Source organism: Etheostoma spectabile, chromosome 3, assembly GCF_008692095.1.
Source record: "Etheostoma spectabile isolate EspeVRDwgs_2016 chromosome 3, UIUC_Espe_1.0, whole genome shotgun sequence".
NCBI classification, from domain to species: Eukaryota; Metazoa; Chordata; class Actinopteri; order Perciformes; family Percidae; genus Etheostoma; species Etheostoma spectabile.
The window spans coordinates 29,003,374-29,010,630 of record NC_045735.1 but is presented as its reverse complement, the minus strand read 5'-3'; the positions used below and the strand labels follow the sequence as shown (position 1 = coordinate 29,010,630).

The 7,257-nt window shown below is 40.1% G+C and overlaps 1 protein-coding gene across 13 annotated transcripts in view; it reads right to left on the bottom strand.

Annotated features, from left to right (window-relative positions):
- LOC116679414 (muscleblind-like protein 1) overlaps window positions 1-7,257 on the bottom strand; it is a 68,542-nt gene that overhangs the window by 51,523 nt on the left and 9,762 nt on the right. For 3 of the 13 annotated variants that reach the window (XM_032509088.1, XM_032509074.1, XM_032509081.1), the window contains exon 2: window positions 2,478-2,480. The exons of the other annotated variants lie outside the window; for them this stretch is intronic. The gene's annotated coding sequence lies outside the window, so the exon portion shown is untranslated. The remainder of the gene's footprint in view (window positions 1-2,477; window positions 2,481-7,257) is intronic. 13 annotated transcript variants of the gene reach the window in all.

Genomic DNA, 7,257 nt, shown 5'->3' with positions numbered 1-7,257 from the left:
ATTCTAATTCCTTGGATTGTTGGCGATGTAGGAAAAAAAAGGTTTTGGCGATCTTTCACCGCTGTGAATAAAGACACGAGGAAAAAGCTATGGATGCACACTCCACTTTAGACACTAGCGGCGCGGAATCTTTCTGTATTTCTTTACTTCTAAACAGCATTATAACTATAAGTCATCTTATGCTTTGTGTGGGCTTAATGGAATCATGAGACTTTAAGCTTCCAAATTGTGTGCTGCATGAGCAGTTTATGGAGATTTAATGCTTGCAATTTATGAGTGGCAAAATTGTTTTCTCTTAAGTGGAGAAAGCGGTCCCGTGGACGGGACGGTGTCGCTAAAGAGGCGTAGGCTTCATGAACAGGAATGCTTAAAAAGGGTGGTGTTCACAGCAAAAACTGGATTCTGTTCATGCATCATCAATCATTTTCCACAGAAACCAAACTTTCTTTTTTTTAAACATATTTGTCCATTTTCAATCTTTTAAATTATTATATAGCTTTTATTAATTCACCAAAAAAGTACTTATTGATTAAAAATACTTTAAAAGTATTTATAAAGGTTACCTTTTATTTTTATTTTGCTTTCTTTGTGTTGCGTTCTAACCTCCGGTGGATTTCTGAGGACTATCATTAACTGTCTCCTCAGATCTCTGCAGGGTAAATCCAGACCGCTAGCTGGACTATCTGTCCAATCTGAGTTTTCTGTATGACTAAAACAACCTTTGAACGTACACATGTTCCACCGAGACAAGTTCCTTTCTGAGGCTATTATTGCAGCGGCACCGCGGCTCTGTCAGGCGCTTAGCACCGCCCAAGACGATTGTGATTGGTTTACAGAACTGCCAATAAACCAGAGTACGTTTTTCTCCCATTCTGGAATGTGGACTCACCAGACCTTCCTCCGCAGCGCTGTGAAGGAAAGTCTGGCAATGCGAGACTTTATTCATTTATTTTTAGTGTTGTTTTCATCGTAAAGGTTGTCAAACAAATATTTTTCATTGCTGTTGATAAAATTAACGCTGAGCTGCGCGTCTCGATATATCACTGTAATGTGCCTTGCTTAGAGCAAGCCACATGGAATTGCACTTTCTTTTATGGCAGAGCCTCTCGCACTGTTAACACAAGCCACATTCAGCCCTGCATCTGAAAGCAATCCAGAGGGAGGGAGAGACAGAAAGAATGAGGAAAAACGGAGTGAACAGTGGCCAAAGATGAAAGCCATTTATTTACCTTGACTGACTTCCAGAAAAGAAAAAAAATGTAGGAAGATGAAGAAAAGAAAGCAAGAAAGCAAGTTCATCCATGTTTGATTTCAGAAGGCCGACCTTATTAAAAACAATAGACCAAGAAATAAAAAGAGCAATAGTCAAACTCTACTGGAAGGTAAGAGGAACAATTTTCTTACAACTCCCCAAGTGAGTCCCAGTGTAAACTCTACTATATCTGTGAAACCAAAAGGTCTAGTTTGTTTAGGTGGCACGTTGACGGTTCAGACATTCCTTAAGTGTTACAAATTCAGCGAAGGTCTAAGAATCCAGTGATCCTGCGTTGTCCCATAAGATCATAAGTGGTGTAGCGTCTGCACCTTTTGGAGGGAGGGAAAGAGAGGGAGGGGAAATTTAGTAATGCGAGAGGTTAAAGGGCGCTGACTGCAGCAGCAAAAAGCAGATGCTGGACGCTTCATATTACACCGCATCACCGGCGGACCAGGATATCATCTATATCTGACCTGAGCTGCCCTTTATTCTGATAGGAGCATCAGAAAGAAGAGAGGGGTAAAGGCTGTGAGAGAGAAACAGAGAAAAGGAGACCAGAGGTGGCTACAGGGGAAGGATAGAGGCTAGAGGAAGGGAGAAGGAAGGCAAACAGGAGCAATAAGTATGAGTTGGTGAGAGACAGAGGTGTGTGGCTTATAGTAAGAGCGGAAAGTAAGTAGAACTGGCAGGTATAAAAGAGGAGGAATCAGCGGGAAAAGGAGGGAGGGGAAAAGCTGAATTCGGTTCCATTTCAAAGCACTGCTGGCACTCCGCTGTCATACCATCTTGACATTTCTCATCTCTCTTTCTTTATCTTTCTCTGATCCCCACCTGTTCTTTTCTTTAGCTCTTCACACGTCTGCTTCAGTGTTTTTTTTTAGCTTATTCTCTCCTCAAATCTTTCTTAGAAATCAGCTCGCCGTCTGCTAAGTTGCACTCCGGGTATCATGTGACATAAACAACTTTGTGAACGTGGCTCGTCTTCAACAGTAGCCGCCCTCGTTTCCTTCGCCCCACTGTCTCAGCCCTCTCTATCTCTCCGTCTCCTTCCTTGTATTCACACACCTTCTGCTGCAGTACCACAGTAATTTGCTGCAAGGTCATCATCGCCACGGCAACTAGGGAAACCGTGTTTAAAGCAAGGACAAAGTGGTTAATGGTGTCACGGTCCAGCCTGATATCAGAGCAGTATATTTTGGAAAATCTTTTTTATTTTTTAAACCAACTTTTCAAATGAGGTCCATGACATCTTAACAGTATCGCCCACTATACCACTGCACATGGTCCATTCTGTACCATCGCAACCGCACTTTACGAAACCTTTATTTGATGTCACTTACATTCAGCCATATCTTCTGCTCACTGTCGGCTGTTTGCTTGTTTTTGTGTTTACTTGTGCATTTGTTTGTTTTTGCTCATATTGTGGAAAATGCTGCTGCTGTAACAAGGACATTTCCCCGCTGTGGGATGAATAAAGTATAATGTAATCTAATCTAATTAATGAGGCTAGAGCAGGTAGCCGAGAAGGTGCAATAGCGAGACAATGATTGTGTCATCCAATGATTTAAGTTAAATGCAAAGAGTGTCACTGAAACAATTGAAAAAAACACTTTCTACTGTATCGCCAAATGTTTGCCAAAACGCCTCTTACCTACTGGTACCCTGATCTCTGGAGAGATCTGAAAGCTTCACGACACTGCAACCTGTGTCCAATTGCAAGGATGAGAGATACTAACATTGAATAAATCCTTGAACCGTTCTGACAACAGAGCTGCACGATAGCTGGCTGTAAGACATTCTCCTTGACCTGTATTTGTTTTCAATCTCACCATATTTTCACAAATCCAATATGCCCCAGCATGGCCTCGTCCCAGAGGTCAGAGTTCATTTTGTCAACAAGAACAATGACATATAAGGACATACCTTTTAGTATAATTTCTGTCGGCGAATCAAAACAACAGATGGACAAATGAATTACTGCTTAAATGCTGTTTTGTTCCACGACCTGCAGAGTCACACATTCTATGCTTCTGATTGGTCAAATGTATCTTATTGACCTGTTGCACATATAAGCAGAATCTTTCATTTTAGTAATGAAATCACGATTATCTGCCAACATTTTAACTAAAGTTTCACTTCACGGAAGGAAAAATGCGACAGATTTATGGACATAATGATCCTATTGAGACTAACAGCAACAAAACAGCTGAGGAAAAAAACACAAAGACCAGGATGCTGACAATTATGGCAAAAATTATAATAATGAAAAATATAAAAGTTGCTGAAAATGTAATGTTATGAAGGGCTGTGGCAATGACTGGAACTCCTACATTGCTTTCCCTCTGCTATATTTTGTGTTCATAGGATTTTTTTATTTATTTTTTTATTAACAGATAACATTACAAACATTCAGACATCGCAGATCAAAAAAAGAAATCTAATGGAAAGGGATTGCAACTTATATAAATCAATAAATAATAGTAATAAAAGTAGTACAAGATAAATGAGAGCATGAAGTAGACAATAGTACAGTAAAAAAAATAGGTGTATAAAATGTGAAAACAGAAGTATTTAATTAAATAGATTAATATAGAGATGACAAAATAAAGTGCTCAGGGGGAAGATTGGCTAGCTAGCAGAGGACGCAGGACTTCCATTCTCCAGTATTTGCTGCTTACATGCAAACACAGTGTTAGCTTACTGTGTACTTGATTTCTTTCATGATGCACACTGTTTCTCTCAGGTTATTTTTGAGGCAGTGTTACAAACCCACAGCTATTGACCATCAGCTGGCTGATCACTTGACTTTAAACCAGGAAGTGAGCTGGAGCCTGAGGGGTTGTGTGCCAGTTCAGGATTTACATTTTTTGTCAAAGTTAACCCTGGTGACCCAATTTTCCAACAAGAATACAAACGAGCAGGCTATTGAGTGCTTTATACGTTACAACACAACTTTATTGTCAGCCAGAGCTGAGATTCTTTTTGCATCCCTGGGTAGCTCATATAAAAAGAGGACATAGCCATACACACAACCATACATAAGAGGAACAATGCCAAGGGCATGCATGAAACATTACCACAAATAACATAAACACCCACGTATGGAAACAAAACATACGTGTACTGTAAAACAACAGAAAATGACATGAACTTACACACAGACAAGGTCACACAGACACTGGATTTAATGTTGCTGGTTCAGCAATATTCATCTTCCAGTTTACATACTGCCAAACAAGACAAACGGCATTTTAGACAAGCGACAATCAACCCGATCACACTGATATAACACATAATACAAACTTAAAAATTAGCAAACTTAAGCCCAGGACGCAGTTCGCAGCCGAGCAGCGCACCAGAAGACATCACTCACCAAATGTATAAAACACAAGACTGGATTTAGTCATCATGACTGGTGATTTAGTGCTATGTTACTTACTGCACTGTGTTGTTAAGCTAGGGCACCATGCTGTTTATTGAAGGACCCTTTGCATGTTCTTTACAGTCGCCATTGTTTGGTTGGAATGTAATGTAGCAGAACATCCAACATAACGTTTATTCATTTCACACACACAGACAAACAATGTTCAGTTAACACACTAAAATATGAGCCACATAGAAGCAGTTATTGTGCTACTTTTTTGCTAGCTGGCATCGTAGCGGGATGGGATCTCTGGATTTTTTCTTTAAATGAAAATCATATTTTCATAATATTGCCATTAATAACGGAGACATGGCTCTTTAAGAACACATTTACAAGACTTTAAATAATGGATGCCCGATAAGCTTCTAATTTTACTTTTTTCAACACAGTGATATTGCGGTTGGTCTCGGAAATTTACTGTTCCTATCTTCAAGATCAAAACTTCTTTTATTAACGCTTTGTAACACTGAGTGATCGATGTCTCAGTGACATTAATGAGCTCAAATGCTTTGCCTTGACCCCTGTGTTGGTTGTCTTCCCGTCAACCACGAAAAGAAAATGTTTTGGTTACTTTTTTTTAACATTATTATTGCTTTTTCCGACATTTTTGTCACTTTTTCAATGTTGTGGGTGCTTTCTTGTTGTTTTTTCCCAAAGTTTTTGAGTTTTTTTTTGCCCCAAAGCTTATTTTTATGGCGCATTTTTTGTGACAAAATTTTTTTTTTAACTGAAAACGGGTCAAATTTCATCCAAGGACAACACGAGGGTTAACAGTAGGGCTGGGCAATATATCGATGTTGTATCAATATTGCAATATGAGACTAGAGATCATCTTAGATTTTGGATATATCGTAATATCGTATAAGTGTTACTGCATTTCAGTAAAGTAATTTTCTGAACTTACCAGACTGTTCGAAGTGTTCTATTATTTGGATTTACCCACTTAGTCATTAAATCATTTCTGGAGAATACTCATTGTGTAAATAACATTTTGTCAAAGCACCAAAAGTCAACCATGCAATATTGTCGCAATATCAACATCAAGGTATTTGGTCAAGAATTCTGTGATATTTGATTTTCTCTATGTATTGCCCATCCCTACTTAACAGCATTAATAATGCTCGCACAGTGAACCCGGTCCAACTAATGCTGAGTCCCACCCGTGCAAGCGTGAGATCTGATCCAACAGTTGTTGGCTGACTTCTGGTCATTCTGAAACAATACTCCACTATGATTATGTTTCCCCAGATTGTACCATCAGGGTAATCTTAGACTTTATTCTATTGCCTAGTTTGTGACACACACACACACACAAAAACACACATATTAGTATTGACCACAAACCATGAGACAGCAGATCTGCATCATTAACGGAGGACACCCAACTACAGCGATGAATGGAAGGTCAGTCAGTATTGATATTCAGGACACAGCCATATGAGTAATATGTATGCATATGCACAACATCAACTATCTCTCTTGTGTGCCTTTTCTATCTCGCACACACACACACACACACACACACACACAAAATCTATGACTCCCTCCTCCTTCAGCTGTAAGACAAACAGAGGGGAGGGGAGACAACGAGGGCAGTCAAGTGGCACGTGTGCAAGCTGTCGTCTGCACTGTGATATCAGCGCAAGTGTTTAAACAGCCTGACATGCACACAGAGACAGGGGAGAGGCAGTTATAGCAGACACCCACATGAATAGAGATATGACATACTGTTAAATACATTTAGATAAATGGTTAACCATTTGTTAGTAAGTGTAAGGGAGGGGGGCATTTACATGGATTGTGCGTTTGGCATTTATTCATCTATACAATTGCTTTTCACTCTTTTCTTCAGTGCAGTGTGGCTACCTGGCAGTGCCACTGTGGTGTAATGCAGTGGCAGGGTGTCACTGAGTTCATGGACATAAACCAACCCCACTGCCAGACCAGTCTACTCCTCTCAGGAATAGCAATGGAGGAGGTGTGTGTATGTGTATATACGTGTGTGGGTGGGAGGGTAGCGAGAATGAGAGCGAAAGTCATGGAAACAGACAGAGTGACTGACAGACAGACGAACAGAATCACAGACAGACAGACACCAAGACATGCAGCAGGCCGACGGGAGAATAAGAGAGTGACAAAAAAACAAAAACAGGAAGAGCTAAAGATAGGTATGACGATAGGTATGACAGACAGGTAGACAGGAGGGGGGGGGGGACAGGTGGCACGGCCTTTGAAAGACAGGGTGCAGATATGCATCATGTAATGAGATGAGAGTATAGTGAGAGAGAGAGGATTCAGACACAGAGATACAATGAGTACAGCAAGATAAGAATAAGTTATGGCATTGGAAAATCCTCGACAGGAGACGGATCAGTAACAGCAATAAGATCACTGTTTAGAAGCTGAAAGCTGAACAGCTTAATAGCAAAATTGTTGTAAAAGATATTGAAACTCATAGATGGAGATGATTACAGTAATGGTTTGGCCTTCTGTGAATTCTTCACATTCCAAATGAGGAAATACCAAAAGAGTGGAAGTTCCCCAAAAGAAAGTTAAAAGTTTTCCAAATGGCAACCCC